Below are 24,290 nucleotides of genomic sequence, written 5' to 3' on the forward strand. Positions count from 1 at the left end.
GGCGGGAGCCACCTTGGGAAAGGGTAAGGAGGGTGGAGAGATGGAGACCGCGTGGGACGTGGGAATACAGGCGCGGCAGCGGGCGGGGGTGAGAGAGGATCGGGGAGATGGGCGGGTGAGGAGGATCGAGTTTACGAGAGGTGGACAGGATCCGTATCCTTTCAAGGAAATGGAGGAGGTGGGGGAAGGGGATGAGATCGTACAGGATCCGCATAGGGGAGGGGAGACGAATGCGATAGGCGAGGCGGAGAGCATGGCGTTCAAGGATTTGGAGGGATTTATAAAAGGTAGGGGGGGCGGAGATCCAAGCCGGATGGGCATAACAAAGGATAGGGCGGATGAGTGATTTATAGGTGTGGAGGATGGTGGAGGGGTCCAGACCCCACGTGCGGCCGGAGAGGAGCTTGAGGAGACTGAGTCGGGAGCGTGCCTTGGCTTGGATTGTCCGGAGGTGGGGAGTCCAGGAGAGGCGACGGTCGAGGGTGACGCCAAGGTACTTAAGGGTGGGAGTGAGGGCGATAGGACGGCCATAGATGGTGATGTGGAAATCAAGGAGGCGGAAGGAAGGGGTGGTTTTGCCTACAATGATCGCCTGGGTTTTGGAGGGATGAGCAAATATACTACGAGAGGGGTTATATCGATACGCGCTGCTAGCGCCGCTCACGGTCAGGCAAAGCAGCAACTCAGTGACAGTAGTGATTTAAATTAACGTAGTGAGGTGGAAGTACGATAGAAACAGGGTGTAAAATACATGATGGCGGGAACACGAGCCACTCACGGCTCGATTCCATTCAGGAAATCGTCTTGGAATTCAGTATTCCGAGAACCACTGTGTCAAGACTGTGATGAGAATACCACATTTCGGGCCTCACCTCTCACCATGGACAACGCAGTGGCCGACAGCCATCACTTAACGACCGAGAGCAGCGGCGTTTGTCACTGCTGACAGACAAGCAACACTGTGTGGAATAGTCGCAGAAATCAATGAGGGACGTACTATGAACGTATCTGTAACACAGTGCGGGGAAATTACACTTTAATGGGGTATGCGAGTGCATTTGCTAACAGCATAACATCGGCTGCAGCGTCGCTGCTGGTCTCGTCACCATGTCGGTTGGACACTTGTTGTTGTTGTTGTTGTTGTTGTTGTGGTCTTCAGTCCTGAGACTGGTTTGATGCAGTTCTCCATGCTACTCTATCCGGTGCAAGCTGCTTCATCTCCCAGTACTTACTGCAGCCTACATACTTCTGAATCTGCTTAGTGTATTCATCTCTTGGTCTCCCTCTACGATTATTATCCTCCACGCAGCACTCCAATGCCAAATTTCTGATCCCTTGATGCCTCAGAACATGTCCTACCAACCGATCCCTTCTTCTAGTCAAGTTGGGCCACAAATTTCTCTCCAATTCTATTCAATACCTCCTCATTAGTTACGTGATCTACCCATCTAATCTTCAGCATTCTTCTGTAGCACCATATTTCGAAAGCTTCTATTCTCTTCTTGTCCAAACTATTTATCGTCCACGTTTCGCTTCCATACATGGCTACACTCCATACAAATACTTTCAGAAACGACTTCCTCACAGTTAAATCTATACTCGATGTTAACAAATTTCTCTTCTTCAGAAATGCTTTCCTTGCCATTGACAGTCTGCATTTTATATCCTCTTTACTTCGACCGTCGTCAGTTATTTTGCCCCCAAATATCAAAACTCCTTTACTACTTAAAGTCTCGCATTTCCTAATCTAATTCCCTCGGCATCACCCGATTTAATTGGACTACATTCCATTATCCTGGTTTTGCTTTTGTTGATGTTCATCTTATATACTCCTTTCAAGACACTGTCCATTCCATTCAACTGCTCTTCCAAGTCCTTTGCTGTCTCTGACAGAATTACAATGTCATTGGCAAACCTCAAAGTTTTTGTGTCTTCTCCATGGATTTTAATACCTACTCCAAATTTTTCTTTTGTTTCCTTTACTGCTTGCTCAATATACAGATTGAACAACATCGGGGAGAGGCTACAACCCTGTCTCACTCCCTTCCCAACTACTGCTTCCCTTTCATGCCCATCTACTCTTATAACTGCCATCTGGTTTCTATACAAATCGTAAATAGCCTTTCGCTCCCTATATTTTACCCCTGCCACCTTCAGAATTTGAAAGAGAGTATTCCAGTCAACATTGTCAAAGGTTTTCTGTCAGTCTACAAATGCTCCTAGATACGTACGTTTGTCTTTCCTTAATCTATCTTATAAGTCGTAGGGTCAGTTTTGCCTCACGTGTTCCAACATTTCTACGGAATCCAAAATGATCTTCCACGGGGTTGCCTTCTACCAGTTTTTCCACTCGTTTGTTAAGAATCCGTGTAAGTATGTTGCAGCCGCGACTTATTAAAATGACAGTTCGGTAATTTTCACATCTGGCAACACCTGCTTTCTTTGTGATTGGAATTATTAAATTCTTCTTGACGTCTGAGGGAATTTCGACTGTCTCATACATCTTGCTCACCTGATGGCAGTGTTTTGTCAGGACTGGCTCTCCCAAGGTTGTTAGTAGTTCTAATGTAATGTTGTCTACTCCCGGGGCGTTGTTTCGGCTTAGATTTTTCAGTGCTCTGTCAAACTCTTCACGCAGTATCATATCTACCATTTCATCTTCATCTACATCCTCTTCCAGTTCCATAATGTTGTCCTCAAGGACATCGTCCTTGTACAGACCCTCTATATACTCCTTAAACCTTTCTGCTTCCCCTTCTTTGCTTAGAATTGGGTTTTCATCTGAGCTCTTGATATTCATACAAGTCGTTCTCTTTTCTCCAAAGGTCTCCTTAATTTTCCTATAGGCAGTATCTATCTTACCCCTAGTGAGATATGCCTCTATATCCTTACATTTGTCCTGTAGCCATCCCTGCTTAGCCATTTTGCACTTCCTGTCGATCTCATTTTTGAGACGTTTGTATTCCTTTTTGCCTGCTTCATTTACTGCATTTTTATATTTTCTCCTTTCATCAATTTAATTCAATATTTCTACTGTTACCCAAGGATTTCTACTATACGACTGGGCACTAGACGACTAGAAAACCGTTGCCTCGTTAGATTTCAGTTGGTTGGAGCTAATGATAGGTTCGAGTATGGTGCAGAGTACAAAAGGCCATGGACCCAATTTGTCTACAAGGCACTGTCCAAGTTGGTGGTGGCTCCATAGTAATGTGGAGAGAGCCATCTGATCCAACGGTACCGATCATGATTGAAAATGGTGATGTTCGGATACTTGGAGACCATTTGCAGCCATTGCCGGACTCCGTGTTTCCAAACAACGATGTCATGTCACCAGGCCGCGATTGTTCACGACTGGTTTGAAGAAGATTCTGACAATTCCAACGAATACTTTGACCACCCAGATCGCCCGACATCAATACCATCGATCATTTATGGGACATAATCGAGAGGTCAGTTCGTGCACAAAATCCCTGCACCGGCAACACTTTCACAAATATGGACGTCTATAGAGGTCGCATGGCTCAGTACTGATGGAAATTTGAGGTAAGGTCTTATGGGACCAAACTGCTGAGGTCATCGGTTTGTAAGCCTACACACTACTTAATCTAACTTAAACTAACTTACGCTATGGACAACACATACACACACCCATGCATGAGGGAGGATTCGAACCTCCGACAGGGGGAGCGTTTTAATACAGGACACTTCCAACGACTTTTTGAGTCCATGAAATGTCGAGTTGCTGCACTATCCCAGAGAAAAGAAGGTCCGATACGATATTAGGAGGTATGCGTTTTGTCACCTCAGTGCTAAGTATCTGCTCATCTGCCGACGAAGCTACAGGAATGAAACTTCCTGGCACATTAAAACTGTGTGCCGGACCGAGACTCGAACTTGGGACCTTTGCCTTTCGCGGGCAAGTGCTTCAAGCCTTCCCGTCTCCTCTCTACCTCTTTTGTTACTGATAACCTTCCCTTTTACAATAACCTATGTAACCTTCCCTTTGGATTTCAATCTCTTGCTTAATAATAACAAATGAAATCTTCCCTTTGAAATTTATTCTTTCTCAATCTTCGCATACAAATTTAATTGCTGCTTATTAAAAGTGATTTTCGGATTATTTTTTACGAAACATAGAATGTGCCGTAGTCGTGGCCCTCAGTCGTTATCTGCAATAGCCCAAAACTGCTCCCTACCTTTTTTACTGTTACTGGATCGCCATCTGACTGATACATCGAACTGCGACATGAATATACTTACTCTGTTTACTGTACTCTATTAGCTGCTGGTGGGCTGTCATAATAAGTGGCTGTATTTATTACTAAAGCTGATGTTATTCTTTAATAGCAAAGCTGACGTTATTCTTTAATTAATTTGACTGAAGTTACGTAATTCATAGTTACACTTTTTCTTGACAACAAAAATTTTTTTGCAAAGTTGTATGTTGATGGTTTTTGGGGTAGCTTATAATCAATAATGCAACATTGCTGGCAAAAATTAATTATATTCTGAAAACGCTTCAAATATTTACTGTTTGTAATGAAATAATTTTACAAACGTTCAAATGGGACTTACTTTTTACAATAATCTTACAACTAACATTGCGCAATCATACCTTCAGTAATCTTGAGTTTCGCAAAGAAAATAATTCAATAATATTAGTTCCTCTTATGATAGTAGTTAGCTGATGTCTCTGTACATCCGTTTATAATCTCTCGTAATTCACAGCTGGTGGCTGGCAGACACACCGCTCCTCTCAACCTCTCGCTTCAGACCTGCTACCGACTCGCTTCACATCTCGCATACTACTGACTTCCTACGAACGCTGAAGTGCGGTCTCTCCCGCCAACAATACTTTCTGGTGCAGACAGTCCCTGCTACCATTACAAAATGTATCAATGCGCGGTCTCTCCCGCTCTTTTCTTAAAATGTATCCATACGCGGCCTCTCCCGCCCTTTTTAAAATTATATCAATCTGCGGTCTCTCTTGTCAACAATACTTTGGTGCAGACATTCCCTGCTACCACAATTATTTCCAACATGACAAATATTAATTATTCCTACTTAATACTATTGATAAAATATAAACATATTCCATAAATTGTGGTTTAACAATAGACAACAGAAATATACACTTCCTACATGCTCTACCAACTGAGCTACCCAAGCACGACTCACACCCCGTCCTCACAGCTTTACTTCTGCCAGTACCTCGTCTCCTACCTTCCAAACTTTACAGAAGCTCTCCTGCGAACCTTGTAGAACTAGCACTCCTGAAACAAAGAATATTGCGGAGACATGGCTTAGCCTTCTGTAAAGTTTGGAAGGTAGGAGACGAGGTACTGGCAGAAGTAAAGCTGTGAGGATGGGGCGTGAGTCGTGCTTGGGTGCTCAGTTGGTAGAGCACTTGCCCGCGAAAGGCAAAGGTCCTGAGTTCGAGTCTCGGTCGGGCACACAGTTTTAATCTGCCATGAAGTTTCATACCAGTGCACACTCCGCTGCAGAGTGAAAATCTCATTCTGGAAACATTCCCTAGGCTGTGGGTAAGCCATGTCTCCGCAATATCCTTTCTTTCAGGAGTGCTAGTCCTGCATGGTTCGCAGGAGAGCTTCTGTAAAGTTTGGAAGGTAGGAGACGAGATACTGGCAGAAGTAAAGCTGTGAGGATGGGGCGTGAGTCGTGCTTGGGTAGCTCAGTTGGTTGAGCACTTGCCCGCGAAAGGCAAAGGTCCCGAGTTCGAGTCTCGGTCCGGCACACAGTTTTAATCTGCCAGGAAGTTTCATATCAGCGCACACTCCGCTGCAGAGTGAATATCTCATTCTGAAAGCTAAAGAAACTTTGGAAACAAATTCGGCGAGAGCATGAAGAAAGAAAATATATGCTCACTATCTTCTATCGAGCTGACTTTCCCTTTCAGCATGCCAGCACAGTGTTACACTGCAAGCCGCCCACAGAAAAGGCCTCAGTGTCCCCCACATCTGCAGCCGCGAATGGCCTCCATACCATCGCATTGACCACTTTTACGCTCGGCTCGGCCGGAGGTTAACGTGCATCCCTTGTCGCGTAAAGCCCGCCGTTTGCAAGTCGTAATTTTTTTAAAACTCTTCTCCCGTATCTGCGCGCACTAGACGCCGCTGCGCCGGACACGGCCGATGCAGGAGGGGGCGAAGGGGTGCGTCCACGCACACACCACCCCCTGGATTTTATTTCTTTCACAGCCCTCAAAACGCGACGATATATCCGTCGCTTGTATAATTACGACACGTACTGCCCATAAGCTCCGGCCTCTGACACCACTTTTACTGCGCGTGGCTTTAAAAAAAAATATCGTGTCACCTCTCTGAGACCCCTCATTCTGGGGCAAAGTGTTGCCGACGTGTAGTGGAGGGGGTGGCGGGGGTTACGGAAAGGAACTACCCAGCCCAGACTTATACGACAGTAGTAGCGTAACCCCAACGGGGGGTGGCAGAAATCGCCGTGCAGGGGGGGAATCGTAACGTATGCGCCATTAATATTGAAATGGTGCGCGATCTAAAAAATATCTCCGCCGCCCAGGCTGCCTTTTTGTCGCGCCCACGCGGTAGGGTGGGGGTGGCGTAGGAGGCAGTTATCGGCGATAGCGGAGGTTTACATCTGCGTGACAAACTCGCCGTGTTCTGGCGCCGGTTTTGGGTTCATAAACGTGGTGCAAGTAACAGAATACAAAAAAGACACATAATTACACACCGAGGGTGACGAAACAGAGTCAGGTATGGGTTAGATGATAAAGGCAGTACTACTGTTCACTGGTCAAAGTTGTGATTCTGATGGCAAGATATTCAAAGTGACACACAGTGTAGTGTTTCCTTTCCTCGGGGTCCTGCCGCGAAAACACAAAATAGAAAATCTGACTGGGGTTTGAATTTAGATGGAATAAGTTACGGATAAGGTGGACTTCATATTACTGATTGAGGTAGTGCTGTAATTTGACCGTGAATGGCAGACGGGGTCGGCAACACTACAAAAGGCGACTGTAAGGAAATAGCATCAGAAATAAGCTGAAATTTACCTTATAATTCTGTCAGACACGTAGTATCTATTATAATATAGTCTTTGTGGATGCATCTGGAATACTTCTTGATTCTCTTGTAGGATGTCATTTTTTATTGTTCGCTGGTCCTCTTGTTCTCCGTCTGATGAAAATTTCTTGAAGTTCTCACTGTCTGGATTAATTTATAAATTTGGCGATAAACAAGAGAGTAATGAACTAGTTGTTAAAACAAGCACCTACGCAAAAGTAAAAAAAAAAAAGATCAAAATTACTTATGAAAATATGTAGCTGGCGCAGCGCTCTTCTGCATGCGCGATCGTAAATCACATCTTTGTTCTGGCGGAGGCGCGGTAGTCATAGTACCGTTACAACAAACATTTTTTAAATTTTTGCTAGCGTGCAACTGGGGAACAAGTTACCTCGGTCACAAATCTGTTTTGCTGTTCGTAGACACAAAGTGCTTCGATTCGTTGAATCCGTTATCCACTTCGTGGGTGGAGCAGTTTCAACGATCTGTCTAGAGCTACGATCAAGTATGAAGTTTCGGAACTTGGAAAAAATTGCCAAGCACCACAGATGTATACAATGTCCAGTCACATTAATGTGGTCATCGCCTATGTTCGCTGCAACGTGCGGCATTCACTCATAGACGGCACGTGGCAGCACTAGCAGGGGAGGGTATAAAAAGTGAGTCAGGGGACTCAGTGAACAATGCAGTGGTTTTTAAAAGAAATGCAGACGGCGTTGTGGAGTTAACGTCGAGATTCCTCAATTTCGCCATCAATCGGGTATTAAAAATTCCGTTGTCAAAAGACGATTAAGATTATGAAATGGCAATAATGAAGCACATTGCAAAAGTGAATAACTATTCACATGACTCTGTACGACATAAGAACATAGCTAACAAACACAAAAATAAGATGGCCCGTTACAATAACAAGGCTTCTAAAGAAAATACTAATTTTGTTAGCTTGCCTTTTATGGAAAAATGAGTACGAGGATTCCAACTGTCTTTAAACAGTACATTCTGACAGTGTCTTTTGGAAGCAAACATAACCAATGATTTATTTTGCAACATACTGTAGCTACAAATAATTTACTTCATGCTTTTGGAGCTTACGAAATTAATTGCCTGTACTCTGGGGCCCGTTACGTTGGTCAAATGGGAACGAGGCTGGGGATTATGTTTGGGGAACGCGTCGCGTTGGGTAGAAAAGATATCACGGAGAAATCGAGTATGGCTGTTCATCTACTTACAACAAAACATAAGCTGCCGACTCTGGATTGTGATGTGAGGTTGCTGCACTAGTGTGCGAAGAGCAGGTTCCTTGATGTCCCAGAGGAACTGAAAAGATTTTGCTATCACAAAAATGTTAGCTCCAATCTGATTAATGATCAGGTCACCATGAAAACTAAGCAATTTTGGAAATTATTTGAGAACTGTATGCTGGAAAGCAGTGAAGGATGCGACCCAGGGGATACAAAATTGGTCCTGCCGTCTTGCCAGTACGTAGCAGCCATTGACGTAATACTGCACGAATACGATGGTTATAGTATTGAACTACATAACTTTTCCCATGTTACATTTGTGTAGATGTGTGTACATTATTGAAAAGAGCAATCCAGTGTATTGGTTTTATTGTACTTATAATTTAAAAATCTGTTTGAAATGGCACAGAGATCAGTATTCTGTACATCCGTTACGGAATGGCAGAACACATCAACTGTCTATCTTGCTGACATCTGGCGCCATGTATGAAATATTCAGTAAACAGAAGGAACACACATCTTGTCGCGGTGATTAAATAAAGAGAAAAATAGTATAAAAGATAAAGCATTTAAATCAAATCAGTTGTAGTAGTCGCAGCATACATCATGTGCCTCCTAGTGTTTTGTAGACAATATTTTTAAAAAAATGTTACCAATCCGACATTACGTATGTGTTTTAGGAATAACAAAACAATTGGCTGACGAGGAGTAAACCTGGAAGTTTTTACATCTTCTGTTGCTTACCGTTAAATGCGACACTAAGTCACACAGCGAAGTAAATAATTTTACTTGTGTTTCATTCTGTCTTTTCTCAGTTTTTTGATAGGGACCTTAGCTGCTTTACTACGAATGTGACGTATTACCTAACTCATATAGCGGGCGCCATACAACCAACAAATGTGTTCTCCGTAAGGCCTACCTCAATTGTACAGTAATCTTGAGCGGTCTATGACAGGAGCCCGAACAACAGGGGACTGACGTGCAAGGACATGTATTAAAACACTGAAATACTGATATGTAATGCATTGCGTAAGCGATATAGGTTATGCCACGAATTGTAACTTTTTATACTATCGCTTGACTATATACACTCCTGGAAATTGAAATAAGAACACCGTGAATTCATTGTCCCAGGAAGGGGAAACTTTATTGACACATTCCTGGGGTCAGATACATCACATGATCACATTGACAGAACCACAGGCACATAGACACAGGCAACAGAGCATGCACAATGTCCGCATTTGTACAGTGTATATCCACCTTTCGCAGCAATGCAGGCTGCTATTCTCCCATGGAGACGATCGTAGAGATGCTGGATGTAGTCCTGTGGAACGGCTTGCCATGCCATTTCCACCTGGCGCCTCAGTTGGACCAGCGTTCGTGCTGGACGTGCAGACCGCGTGAGACGACGCTTCATCCAGTCCCAAACATGCTCAATGGGGGACAGATCCGGAGATCTTGCTGGCCAGGGTAGTTGACTTACACCTTCTAGAGCACGTTGTGTGGCACGGGATACATGCGGACGTGCATTGTCCTGTGGGAACAGCAAGTTCCCTTGCCGGTCTAGGAATGGTAGAACGATGGGTTCGATGACGGTTTGGATGTACCGTGCACTATTCAGTGTCCCCTCGACGATCACCAGTGGTGTATGGCCAGTGTAGGAGATCGCTCCCCACACCATGATGCCGGGTGTTGGCCCTGTGTGCCTCGGTCGTATGCAGTCCTGATTGTGGCGCTCACCTGCACGGCGCCAAACACGCATACGACCATCATTGGCACCAAGGCAGAAGCGACTCTCATCGCTGAAGACGACACGTCTCCATTCGTCCCTCCATTCACGCCTGTCGCGACACCACTGGAGGTGGGCTGCACGATGTTGGGGCGTGAGCGGAAGACGGCCTAACGGTGTGCGGGACCGTAGCCCAGCTTCATGGAGACGGTTGCGAATGGTCCTCGCCGATACCCCAGGAGCAACAGTGTCCCTCATTTCCTGGGAAGTGGCGGTGCGGTCCCCTACGGCACTGTGTAGGATCCTACTGTCTTGGCGTGCATCCGTGCGTCGCTGCGGTCCGGTCCCAGGTCGACGGGCACGTGCACCTTCCGCCGACCACTGGCGACAACATCGATGTACTGTGGAGACCTCACGCCCCACGTGTTGAGCAATTCGGCGGGACGTCCACCCGGCCTCCCGCATGCCCACTATACGCCCTCGCTCAAAGTCCGTCAACTGCACATACGGTTCACGTCCACGCTGTCGCGGCATGCTACCAGTGTTAAAGACTGCGATGGAGCTCCGTATGCCACGGCAAACTGGCTGACACCGACGGCGGCGGTGCACAAATGCTGCACAGCTAGCGCCATTCGACGGCCAACACCGCGGTTCCTGGTGTGTCCGCTGTGCCGTGCGTGTGATCATTGCTTGTACACCCCTCTCGCAGTGTCCGGAGCAAGTATGGTGGGTCTGACACACCGGTGTCAATGTGTTCTTTTTTCCATTTCCGGGAGTGTACTTCTTGTATTTCTTAGCACTGATTATGGTTAGTTACTAGTCGAAATCTAGATTTGATTCAATAAAACCTCAAAGGAAAAGACGACTGGTTGTTGTGCTCCATCATTTTTAAAGTCCTATTACTGTCGCTGAGAACATTCCACATTTCACATGGAAGGTGACTTGATGCGGGCTGTCGTTGTCGTAATGCGGAAATGTTCAAATTTGTGTGAAATCTTACGGGACTTAACTGCTAAGGTCATCAGTCCCTAAGCTTACACACAACTTAACACAAACTATCCTAAGGACACACACACACACACACAGACACACACACACACACACACACCCATGCCCGAGGGAGGACTCGAACCTCCGCCGCGACCAGCCGTACAGTCCAGGACTGCAGCGCCCTAGACCGCTCGGCTAATCCCGCGCGGCCGTAATGTGGAAATGGAGAGATTTATCTGACGTCCAAACGAGAATGACCACTAGTTTTCGGGCCAAGAGTGGAAGCTTATCCTTAACGGTTAAGTTTATAAATTGTTGGCGTGCCACTGTAGTTAAAGTATACCGTGCATAGAAAAATGGCGCTACCCGAAACCGGTGCGGAGGTAGCTGTGGTGCACAATGAGCCATAGGTGCCAGGCTTTTGTATGTCCATCCTTTTAGCAGGACGTCTCTGGGACAACGGCCGTTTACTATCGTGACAAGTAAAAACACCTACAGCCGTCCTTACGATTTTATTTTATTTTGTCGCTACCAGTTTCGACGCTTCATTGGGTCATCTTCAGGCTGTTTTGATGCGGTGCAGGTTGATAGATCCCAAGCATAACCCATCAGTTGCCGGCACTACTGGATTCGCAGATAATCTGAAACTTACGTGTCAGCACTCCAACTATCAACTGTCATCTCAACTGTTGACAGTTGACGGTTGGATCTGCTACAAATATATTTAAAGTTGCTCATTTTATTTTAGTGATTTGCATATACAGCTACAGCTTCGTTACAGGATCATTTAGTAATCGCGAAAGCGTTACGGAGATGATAAACGCCAGTGGAAGACTCTGCAGGAGAGACGCTCAGTAGCTCGGTACGGCCTTTTGTTAAAGTTTCGAGAACATACCTTCATCGAAGAGTCAAGCAGTATATTGCTGCCTCCTACGTATATCTCGCGAAGAGACCATGAGGATAAAATCAGAGAGATTAGAGCCCACACAGAAGCATACCGACAATGCTTCTTTCAACGAACAATACGAGACTGCAATAGAAGGGAGAACCGATAGAGGTACTCAAGGTATCCTCCGCCATACACCGTCAGGTGGCTTGCGGAGTATGGATGTAGATGTAGATGTACCGCAATTTTACGCTTTTCTCAAAAATAGAATTCTACACCATGATACAAGGGCTGGACAAAAATATGGAAAAAAAGCGTGGGAAATGCAGCCTGAACATAAATGCAGAAGCTAGGCAAAATTCCAGGTGGCAGGTGTTGGATTTGACCACAAACGGCACCTGTGTAGTGTCCTCAATAAATCTGCAAGTGTCAGTCGCGCCCAGAACAGTGTTTTGCGTATTTGTGTATGCATTACTTCGGAACTAAATGCATTTGAATGTTGTCATACTGTTGGGCCTCGTATGGTGAGTGCTTCCGTAACCAATGGAGCCGAAATGATACGTTTTTCAAGAGGCACCGTGTCGAATATTTATACCGCATACAGGGAAAGCGGAAAAACATCATTCTCTAAGTCACAAAGCAGACGTAAGTGCGTGCTGAGTGACAGTAACGAACGGTTAGTGAAGAGGATTGTGAAGAAAAATGAGAAGACGAGAGCTGCCAAAAACAATTCACTCGCTAACGCTGTCAGCTGCAAAACAACAGGAAGTGAGCTTTATAAGCTGGGAACTGCACTGCGGGTCCGCAGCTCGTGGTCGTGCGGTAGCGTTCTCGCTTCCCGCGCCCGGGTTCCCGGGATCGTTTCCCGGCGGGGTCAGGGATTTTCTCTGCCTCGGGCATGGATGTCTGTGATGCCCTTAGGTTAGTTAGGTTTAAGTAGTTCTGAGTCCTAGGGGACTGATGACCTCAGATGTTAAGTCCCATAGTGCTCAGAGCCATTTGAAGCAACTGCAGTGCGAACTGGAATTCCAAAACCACTCATCGGTGATGCACACGCGTGTCACAGGATAACGTGGCGCCGTAGGCATACTACGTGAACTACGAAGCAATGGAACAATATCATTTGGGTGGATGAATGTTGGTCCACACTGCTCCCAACTGCTGTCCAAATTTACGTTCAGAATGGCTCCAAGCACTATCGGACTTAACATCTGAGGTCATCAGTCCCCTAGAACTTAGAACTACGTAAACCTAACTAACCTAAGGACATCTAAATGATTAATGGAAAATCTCATATAAAGATGTGTAACAAATACTAACAAAGAGATAGAGGGGCTGGCCAGTATTTACCTCAGCTCAGTACAGCCGATAGATACACAAAAAACAGAACCGAAAATTTACGTTCCTAGCTTTCGGAACAAATGTTCCTTCATCAGGGAGGAGAGAGTGGAAAGAAAGGGAATAAGGGAAAGTGGATTCAGTTACTCACAACCCAGGTTATGAAGCAACAGGGAAAGGAAAATGAGAGGGTAGCAAGGATGGAGGCATGGTTGTCAGAGGGAAGCCAAAGATATTCTACTGTAAGTACTGTGCCAGCTTCAAACCAAAGAGGATGCATACAGAAGTAAAGAGGTATATAGTATAAAGATAAACACAACTATGTAGGATGAAAAGATGCGTGAATGGCTAAAGAGGAAAGGGAAAGAGGAGAAGACTGAAGAGTGAATGGGAGTGACGTTGTTTAACGTAGGTTCAGTCCAGGGGGATGGCGGGATGAAAGGATGTGTTGGAGTGCAAGTTCCCATCTCCGCAGTTCAGAGGGACTGGTGTTGGGTGGGAGAAGCCAAATGGCACATACGGTGTAGCAGGTTCCTAGGTCCCTAGAATTATGCTGGAGGGCATGCTCCGCTACTGGGTATTGGACATCTCCTAAGCGGACAGTTCGTCTGTGTCCGTTCATGCGCTCAGCCAGTTTAGTTGTTGTCATGCCGATGTAAAAGGCTGTGCAGTGCAGGCATGTCAGTTGATAAATGACATGTGTAGTTTCACACGCGGCCCTGCCTTGAATTGTGTATGTTTTACCAGTAGTGGGGCTGGAGTAGGTGGTTGTGGGGGGATGCATGGGGCAGGTTTTGCAGCGGGGAACCGCTGGGTAGAGAAGGTAGTCTGGGAATATTGTAGGGTTTAACAAGGATGTTACGGAGGTTAGGGGGGCGACGAAAGGCAACTGGGTGGTGTGGGCAGAATCTGAGATCATCCCTTCATACACAATTCAAGGCAGGGCTACGTGTGAAACTACACATGTCATTTATCAACTGACATGCCTGCACTGCACAGCCTTTTACATCGGCATGACAACAACTAAACTGGCTGAGCGCATGAACGGACACAGACGAACTGTCCGCTTAGGAGATGTCCAATACCCAGTAGCGGAGCATGCCCTCCAGCATAATTCTAGGGACCTAGGAACCTGCTACACCGTATGTGCCATTTGGCTTCTCCCACCCAACACCAGTCCCTCTGAACTGCGGAGATGGGAACTTGCACTCCAACACATCCTTTCATCCCGCCATCCCCCTGGACTGAACCTACGTTAAACAACCTCACTCCCATTCACTCTTCCGTCTTCTCCTCTTTCCCTTTCCTCTTTAGCCATTCACGCATCTTTTCATCCTACATAGTTGTGTTTATCTTTATACTATATACCTCTTTACTTCTGTATGCATCCTCTTTGGTTTGAAGCCGGCACAGTAGAATATCTTTGGCTTCCCTCTGACAACCATGCCTCCATCCTTGCTACCCTCCCATTTTCCTTTCCCTGTTGCTTCATAACCTGGGTTGTGAGTAACTGAATCCCCTTTCCCTTCTCCCCTTTCTTTCCACTCTCTCCTCCCTGATGAAGAAACATTTCTTCCGAAAGCTAGGAACGTAAATTTTCGGTCCTGTTTTTTGTGTATCTATCGGCTGTACTGAGCTGATGTAAGTACTGGCCAGCCCCTCTATCTCTTTGTTAGTACTTGTTTCATAACCTAAGGACATCACAGACATCCATGCCCGAGGCAGCATTCGAACCTGCCACAGTAGTAGCAGCGCCGTTCCGGTCTGGAGCGCCTAGAACCGCTCGGCCAACAGATTTACGTCTCAAGAAACTAGCACGGTTGGGGTTGGATGATTATTTCGTCTTCATATTGTGGTATAGCACGGGCACCATGGTTACTCTGCAAGGTCGCATTACTGCCAAAGACACTGTGACAATTTTGGCTGATCAGTTCCATCTCATGGCAAAAATTGGACTGTGTAAAACTTCGGACTTCGTACAGGAGCTGATGACCGCGCATTTGAGCGCCCCGCAAACCAAACATCGGAAAACCGCTCCGCGGGTAACGGTAATGGATGCTGTGAAGTTTCGTTACCGAGTCGTGGAAACCCAAAGCATACGAATGACGCTCTCCTGTGGAACAAATGAGACGGAAAATAAACAACCACTAGAAGGAGTTGGGGTTTGATCCGCAGGCAGTCCGCCGAGCTGCCACGACCATCGCGGCCCACGACCAGGTCGTGCTCCCCTTATCGGCCAGCGCGGCGCCGGAGTGGCCATCGCGCGCGGCGTTTAGCACCGCCGCGATCGTATTTCCCGCGCCGCCGGCTGGCCTCCCATCTCCTTGTCGAAGATTAAACGCGACAAACACATTCATAAAGGTAACACCCGCTCATCAAACCTCTTCCCCGCTCACTCTGCCCGCCCACTCCTTTTTTACACTCGTCGTTTCGTTGCCAACACACGCGCCTGCGCACCCCTACATCCATTCCGTCGAGAGGGCTCTCTCTCTACCTCTCCTCCGCCCCCCCCCCCCCATCCCACTCTCTCGCTCTGTTCGCAAAGGACTGCCATCGCAGTAACACGTAAAATACACCGAATACGGCGATCGTAGCCAATCCGTCAGAAGCGGACGCCTGGCGACCCTTACACAGAGGGTGAGAGAACAGAAAACGTTACGTCATGATAGCCGCGTATAAAAAAAAAAGGAAGAAAATAGGTGCGAGATGGACGCGAGAGCGGTGCGAGGTGAGAGGGGGCGGGAAGCACGAATAAAAAAAGAGTTAAGAGGAGGCCACTGCCGGCGAAATATGGAGGTTAGCTACGAGGCGCGGCGCGGCGGAGTAGCTCGTAAAAATTGATCGCTCATTGCGGTGAGCGATAAGCGGTCCAGCGACTAACCGCGCCAGCCTCTCCCCTCCCTCCCTCCCACCACTGATGTGGGAGAGAGTGCTCGCACGGAATGAATTGCTCGGACGCCTCGAAAGAGCCTTGTCGGGAGGTGTTGTAATTTCTTTTTTTTTTTTTGTCCGGCGCCAATTACTGTAAGCAAGTGTTGATCTCGCGTAGTGGCATTCCGCCTAAGAGACGGAGAAACACGCCACGTTTAAGCTTGACACTACCGAGACGGGCGCTGTCTTCAATAAAATCATATTATATACTAAGTTGGTATCTGCTCTTTCGGACACGTCCTAAAGAACAGATACCATCGGTGACCATGCAGCTCGTTAGAATGAAATTACGATGAAATGAACACCCTTAGCTGCTTACAGGTGTTGACATACCTCAACGGGGACAGATGAAAATGTGTGCCCCGACCGGGACTCGAACCCGGGGTCTCCTGCCAGAGATACTGTAAATCCCTGCAGTCGCGCTATCCTCTGTGTCCTCGGTGGCTCAGATGGATGGAGCGTCTGCCACGTAAGCAGGGTTCGAGTCCCGGTCGGGGCACACATTTTCATCTGTCCCCGTTGACGTATGTCAACGCCCTTAAGCAGATAAGGGTGTTCATTTCATTGTAAAATCATATTATCCCGACTAGACACACAGACTGTAATGTTTCTGTCTTAGTCAGCCATCATGTTAGGCTCCAAGAAGCTGTTCCCAGAGCAGTGGAGATGCAAGAAGTATATAGATGGCGAAATGTGGTGTGAGGTAGACAGATGTTAGATTCTGTACCATTCCCATGAGAAAGACCGCCTGCATTACGCTACTACTCTGTGATTGGCTGCTGTGTTCGGAGCAAGGGCGCCAAAACGTTATAGTTATTATTAGTTAAACGATTCATTGGAATGACATCACTTTTTAATATAAATATTTCTCAACAGCTGACTATCAATCAGTCATTTTAGAATTGTCCTGAGACTGGTTTGATGCAGCTCTCCATGATACCCTATCCTGTGCAAGCTTCTTCATCTCCCAGTGCCTACTGCAACCTACATCCTTCTGAATATGTTTAGTGTATTCATCTCTTGGTCTCCCTCTACGATTTTTACCCTCCGCGCTGCCCTCCAATACTAAATTGGTGATCCCTTGATGCCTCAGAATATTCCCTACCAAACGATCCCTTCTTCTAGTCAAGTTGTGCAACAAATTTCTCTTCTCTCCAATTCTATACAATACCTCCTCATTAGTTATGTGATCTACCCGTCTAATCTTCAGCATCCTTCTGTAGCACCACATTTCGAAAGCTTCTATTCTCTTCTTGTTCAAACTATTTATCGTCCATGTTTCACTTCCATACATGGCTACACTCCATACAAATACTTTCAGAAACGACTTCCTGACACTTAAATCTACACTCGATGCTAACAAATTTCTCTTCTTCAGAAACGCTTTCCTTGCCATTACCAGTCTACATTTTATATCCTCTCTACTTCGACCATCATCAGTTATTTTGCTCCCCAAACAGCAAAACTCCTTTACTACTTTAATCATCTCATTTCCTAATCTAATTCCCGCAGCATCACCCGATTTAATTCGACTACATTCCATTAACCTCGTTTTGCTTTTGTTGATGTTCATCTTATATCCTCCTTTCAAGACACTTTCCATTCCGTTCAGCTGCTCTTCCAAGTCCTTTGCTGTCGCTGACAGAATTACAATGTCATCGGCGAACCTCAAAGTTTTAATTTCTTCTCCGAATTTATCTTTTTTTTCATTTACTGCTTGCTCAATACACAGACTGAATAACATTGGGGGTAGTCTACAACCCTGTCTCACTCCCTTCCCAACCACTGCTTCCCTTTCATGCCCCTCGACTCTTATAACGGCCATCTGGTTTCTGTACAAATTGTAAATAGCCTTTCGCTCCCTCTAGGTTACTTTACCCCTACCACCTTCAGAATTTGAAAGAGAGTGTTCCAGTCAACATCGTCAAAAGTTTTCTCTAAATCTGAAAATGCTAGCAACGTAGGTTTACCTTTCCTTAATATGCGTTCTAAGATAAGTCGTAGGGTCAGTATTGCCTCACGTGATCCAACATTTCTATGGAATCCAAACTGATCTTCCCCGAGGTGGCTTCTACCAGTTTTTCCATTCATCTGTAAAGAGTTCGTGTTAGTATTTTGCAACCGTTGTTTATTAAACTGATAGTTCGGTAATTTTCACATCTGTCAACACCTTCTTTCTTTGGGATTGGAATTACTATATTCTTCTTGAAGTCTGGGCGTATTTCGGCTGTCTCATACAGCTTGCTCACCAGGTGGTAGAGTTTTGTCAGGATTTGCCCTCCCAACGCTATCAGTTGTTCTAATGGAATGTTGTCTACTCCCAGGGCATTGTTTCGACTCTTCACGAAGTATCATATCTCCCATTTCATCTTCATCTACATTTTCTTCCATTTCCATAATATTGTCCTCAAGAACATCAACCTTGTATAGACCCTATATATACTCCTTCCACCTTTCTGCTTTCCCTTCTTTGCTTAGAACTAGGTTTCCATCTGAGCTCTTCGTGTGATATAATTTTTAAATTAAAAGTTTTCTGATTTTCTTCCTTTACTTGCTAAATTTCTCGATGCTACGGCAAGGGCAAGTACCCGTAAGCTTTTCATAAATGAGTTACCAAGCGTAAAAATTGTGACATAAATGTCTGTATATTTTGGTTTCCTTGACTTAGGAGCTTACATTTATTACACCACCAAGCGACTATTTACCTTAAAACGTGGCATAAATTTCAACTTGATACATATATCCGCTCCTGAGAAAAAAGTGAAAGGGCTTAACAAATGACAATTTTTTTCGTGTGATATAATTACAAATTAACAGTTCTTGGGTTTTTTCTTTTGTTGTAATGTGAAATCTTGCTTCTTCAAAATTTCGTGATTCCAGACTAACAGGAAGTGCCATGTAGGTTTTGATAACTGAATTTGCGAGTGTCAAACTATTTAACATAAATGACTATATCTTTTAATTGCCCTGACCTATGAACTAACGTTTGCTATATCGCCAAGGAATGTTACCTTAGCATACGACACAAATTTCAAGATAGTGTCAGTGCAATGAAAGAGGATTTCGGCTGAACATCATTAAAACAAGGGCGTTTTTCGTTGCGACGGAATCTTCTCACGAAATTCCAATCACTAACTTTCTACTCAGAATGCGAAAATAGTTTGTTGACGCCAACTTACATAGGGAGGAACGATCACTAAGATAAAGTAAGGGGAATCAGAGTTTGTACGGAAAGATATAGGTGTTCGTTCCTTCCGCGCGCTAAACGACACTGGAATAATAGAGAATTTTGAAGGTGGTTCGACGAACCCTCTGCCAGGCACTTAAATGTGATTTGCAGAGTATCGATGTAGATGTACATGTTGACACATCCAAACGTCCTTGAGAAAAAAAGGCCTTAAAACAGCACGGTAACAAGCGCAAAAATTTGTTTTTCGTGTGATACAATAGCAGATTAAGAATTTTTGGATTATTTTCTTTTGGTTTTAGTGTGAAATCTTGGTACTTGGTAAATTTCATGATTTTGAACTAATAGGAAGTACCGTGTAGGTTTTGGTGAGTGAATTTGCGAGTATCGAAATATGTGATACAAATTGTCAAATCTTTTGTTTGCACTGACTTAGAAGCTTGCATAAAATAATATATGGCTAAAAATGTGAATGCTACGAGTTAATCAGTAATCAGCGGTAGTTAAGTGCACGGTGAAATCAGGAGGAGAGTGTAGCGACACGTGCGGAGTGGTGACGTCACTGGATGTAAGTCAGCAGGTATTAGCGCGAGCGCACGCGCCCTAATGCAGATTCAGGGCCAGATAGGCGTGGCGGTTCAGACACGCATGTCTGCACTCCAGTGCGGGCAGGAGGCGGACAGAGCGGCCGTGTGCGTGTGCGTGTGTGTGCGTGTACGTGTGAGCGGCGGCTGGGGTGGGGCTGGAAGCGCGCCCGCCGATATCATCGCCGCTGAGTGGTTTAATTCCGATACATTAATTCGTATACAGAGCGCGCGCGCGCCGAAACACCTGATTCTCGCGGCAGCCATACAAGAGATTACATGGGATGGAAAGCGCGCGCCGCGCCCGCGATAAACATAACGCGAATATATGCGGCGGGGAGGGAGGCGGGGCTAAATACGCTAACAGCGCCGGGCCCCGCAAATTAATTTATGGGCGGAGAGCGCCGCGCGCTGGAGCGCAGCGCCAGTTCCAGACGTCGGCCGCCACCTGCTGCCGAATCCGGGCGCCCGCCGTCTGCGGCAGGGCTTAACGCGCTAGCGTACACACCGCGCAGCCGATTACGTCCGCCCTGTCACTGAGACACGGCCAGCGAGGCAAGTTGTGACGTAAGCCAGGCGCACAATAATTCACTCGAGCTTTCAGAAAAAAAACCTTCTTCATCAGGAGACAGCTGGGGCTAGCGTACACACTGCGCAGCCGAATATGTCCGCCCTGTCACTGGGACACGGCTAGCAAGGTGAGTTGTGACATAAGCGGGGCGCACAATAATTCACTCGAGCTGTCGGAAAAAAAACCTTCTTCATCAGGAGAAAGCTGGGGCAAGTATACACAACACGCAGCCGAATATGTCCGCCCTGTCACTAGGACACGACCAGCAGGGGAGCTGTGATGTAAGCAAGGTGCACAATAATTCACTCGAGCTTTTGGAAAAACACCTTTTTCATCATGAGACAGCTGGGGCTAGCACACACACCACACAGCCGAATATGTCCGCTCCATCACTGGGACACGGCCAGCGAGGCAAGTTGTGACGTAAGCGAGGCGCACAATAATTTACTCGAGCTTTCAGGAAAAAAAACCTTTTTCATCAGGAGACAGCTGGGGCTAGCACACACATCGTGCAGCCGAATATGTCCGCCTTGTCACTGGGACATGGCCAGCGAGGCAAGTGGTGACATAAGCAAGGCACACAATAATTCACTCGAGCTTTCGGAAAAAAAACCTTCTTCATCAGGAGACAGCTGGGGCTAGCATACACACCGCACAGCCGAATATGTCCGCCCTGTCACTGGGACATGGGCAGCGAGGAAAGTTGTGACATAAGTGGGGCGAACAATAATTCACTTGAGCTTTTGGAAAAAAAAAGCTTCATCAGGAGACAGCTGAAACAAAGGCCAAAAAGATGGCCTGTGTGTTCCTGTATGACACAGCGCTACAGCTCTGTCACAATATTGCACCTCCTTTCATACCATCTACTGAGTAATTCTGTGCAATCCTAAGGCATCGACTGCATATCGACCAGGGCAGGGCCTCGAAACGGCATTAAGAAGCCACTGACTGGCGTGCCAATGGAAAATGCCTGCAGTGGCACACCTCCAGGAAGACAGAGTTCAGCGCCCCCTGTCGATGCTGAATCAACCACACGCCCATCGCTGGTCGGCCCAGTTCATAAAATGGTTCAAATGGCTCTGAGCACTATGGGACTTAAGGGGAGGCTTACTATATTTGGCCCGAATAAAGCATGTTCTTTGAGGATTTTTTTTCTCGGGATGTGTTATAGATATCAATGTCAAATTTGGTCAAAACGTTTATTCATATTTCCTCTACAAACTGAAATTTTTTCGACCGAAAATGTCGAAGAGCACAGGCGGAAGTGCCGTCCGAACGAAAGAAAATTTCGATGTATACGTCCAGCTGTACGTGAGGAACTGGTTAACATCGCAGCCCCGGGATTTTTATGAGACAGCCATTCACCGCCTTGTGTCAAAGTGGGACAAGTCTCTCAATAGCCAGAGTGAATACTTCTAACATACAGGCACTGGTTTCTCTAATTATGCCTCCAGCTCGTTTATTTTTTGAATGCCCCTTAATATAAAGATAATTGTTAGTCAGTAAGTGCTCCCACTCTCAAATACTGGATGGCTATAGTTTGAATATTCGCTCGCGGTCAGTTATGTTGTCTTAACTATAACTATAATGCTTGTCTTACTGTGTTAAATCTTTAATGCAAAATTAAACCTGCATAGTTTATGATACCTTTTAAATCTGGTCAATAATTATAAAAAATACTGAAATATTGTTTCCGCTGGAAGTCGTTAGATACGCAGCTTGCAAATGGGTTTGGGTGATTGTATAGCAGGTTAACAGTATAGTAACATAGATAATTGGTGTTCTTGTGCTCCTTATGGAGTAAAATTTGTAGTTTCGCTAGAAGGTTCCGTCCTTTCACTAGAATATGGATAAGTAGGCAGGTATTGATGTGGAAGAGGTACAGAATAACCTGCTCGAGCTTTCGACAGCATGTTTTCTTCATCAGGTGACAAGCACAGGTGACAGAAACACAGGCTACGGTAATGTCCTCTGCTTTCTTGTACAGTTCAGCACTACAACTCAGACGTCTGTCCATAATTCATGGAAACCATAGCCCTGCCTCTTGTTGACAATAAAACCCGTTCTTTTTCTGTTGTGATGAACGTGTGGTTACGAAAGGTCAGTTCTGCCACTCTGACACGCCAGCAGGGGAAACAGTTACATAACGTGGGAACGGGATAATCTAACCGTGCTTTCAAAACCAAGTTTCCTTCATCATAAAGCAAGCACAACAATCTGAGGTACACACGTTTGTATGGCTGCATCACCCTTGCACGATTGTCGAAATTAACGCCGGCCGAAGTGGCCGTGCGGTTAAAGGCGCTGCAGTCTGGAACCGCAAGACCGCTACGGTCGCAGGTTCGAATCCTGCCTCGGGCATGGATGTGTGTGATGTCCTTAGGTTAGTTAGGTTTAACTAGTTCTAAGTTCTAGGGGACTGATGACCACAGCAGTTGAGTCCCATAGTGCTCAGAGCCATTTGAACCATTTGACAGAACGGAACGGCTTTACTGAAGTCGAGAAATACGGCAGCGACCTGCGCGTGCACTTGGCAGGAGTGTGGATAGCTGATTGTGGAAAGTGCGATGACGTTAGTCACCCCCTAGCAGAGCTTGGGGAACGCTCCGTAGGACACAGTCGAGACCTAGCAGCGGCTGCAGCGGACCACTTGTCTCCACCGTACTCTGAGGTTATTACCGGTGCGCGCGCTCCTGGGAAACACTGGCCCAAGGGGGGGGGGGTGCTGGAGGGGGGGAGGGTGGAGGGAGGTAGAGTGGAGGGGGGGAGGGAGGAGCAGCGGGCGCCCAGGAGGCGGGGTCGCCGACCCGCGGGACCCTCGACACCCACCTGCCAGCCGCAGCACCCGTGGCTCTAAGTCCAGCGACCTGCCGAGAGCCCCAGAGCCGCAGCCGCCGCGTTTACTGGCGCGCGCGCTCTCCGCCTGCTATTCTCCCTCCTCCTCATCCCGTGTCCGCAGATGGGACGCGCATCTGAATTCAGTCCTCCACCCCGCCCTCAGTCCGTCTCCCATCCTCCGTGTCGCCCCGCACGTTAATGGCTGCACGAATCTGCGACTGCCTGATTAACTAGGATTGTCTTCAAATACGGCAGACACCTCGTCAAACGTTTCGACTTCTCTCTCATCGTCAGCTGTTTTCCGCTTTTCTTGCACAACTGATTGGTTACCGACAAATGTTGCTACCTATACAGTCAGCGTGCCTTAATACAGGCTGGCCGGAGTGGCCGTGCGGTTCTACACGCTGCAGTCTGGAACCGAGCAACCGCAACGGTCGCAGGTTCGAATCCTGCCTCGGGCACGTATGTGTGGTTAGATAGGTATAATTAGTTCTAACTTCTAGGCGACTGATGACCTCAGAAGTTAAGTCGCATAGTGCTCAGAGCAGGCAGTCCACAAAGCGTTTCGACTGTTCACTGATCATCGAGTATTTTTCACATTTTTTGTACACGTTTGTTACCATTAAATCAGTCACACCATACCCTTACAGTTTCGTCCAATACAGCAGTCACACGTTTCGAACTCTCACTCATCATCAGTTAAAAAATGGTTCGAATGGCTCTGAGCACTAGGGGATTTAACATCTGAGGTCATCAGTCCCCTATAACTTAGAACTACTTAAACCTAACTAACCTAAGGACATCACACACAGCCATGCCCGAGGCAGGATTCGAACCTGCGACCGCAGCAGTCGCACGGATCCGGACTGCGCGCCTAGAACCGCGAGACCACCGCGGCCGGCCCGACAAATGTTGCTACCTATACAGTCAG

The sequence above is a fragment of the Schistocerca serialis genome, chromosome 12, assembly GCF_023864345.2.
Source record: "Schistocerca serialis cubense isolate TAMUIC-IGC-003099 chromosome 12, iqSchSeri2.2, whole genome shotgun sequence".
Classification (NCBI taxonomy): Eukaryota; Metazoa; Arthropoda; class Insecta; order Orthoptera; family Acrididae; genus Schistocerca; species Schistocerca serialis.